Source organism: Teleopsis dalmanni, chromosome 1, assembly GCF_002237135.1.
Source record: "Teleopsis dalmanni isolate 2A chromosome 1, ASM223713v2, whole genome shotgun sequence".
Taxonomy (NCBI): Eukaryota; Metazoa; Arthropoda; class Insecta; order Diptera; family Diopsidae; genus Teleopsis; species Teleopsis dalmanni.
The window spans coordinates 47,096,349-47,096,862 of NC_051846.1; positions in this window are offsets into that span (position 1 = coordinate 47,096,349).

Genomic DNA, 514 nt, shown 5'->3' on the forward strand with positions numbered 1-514 from the left:
TCAAATTTTTCAGACGGAAGTGACTATTATATGTAATATAAACTTATTATATTTCATAAAGAGGTTTCTTCAAACAGTAGTAAACTACAACAACAAAAATCCATTTTATATTATTTTAATTCAATTGAATTTTTGGCTGCCTATACAGCTGTTTCGATTATTACCATATACCCATCATCAGTGGTCTTGGAAATAATACTAGTATTTAATTATTCGCAAATAATTATTTTTGAGACTGCAAGTACCAGGAAACGAACTCGGGTCCTGCCAAATGTGAAGCTCAGAATCAGCGCACCTTAACCAACTGACCCAAAGCCGTACTTGACTTTTTATTTTTGCTAATTTTTTGTTGTTGTATTTCACTACTGTTCGAAAAAACCTCTAATATTATAACTTTATAATTAAATTATGAAATGAATTTATATATTAAATAAATTGTAATATATTAGTTATAATTTTATTAATTTAATCAATTATTTTTTGAGAAAATTTCTTATTTAATTTATATTTATAT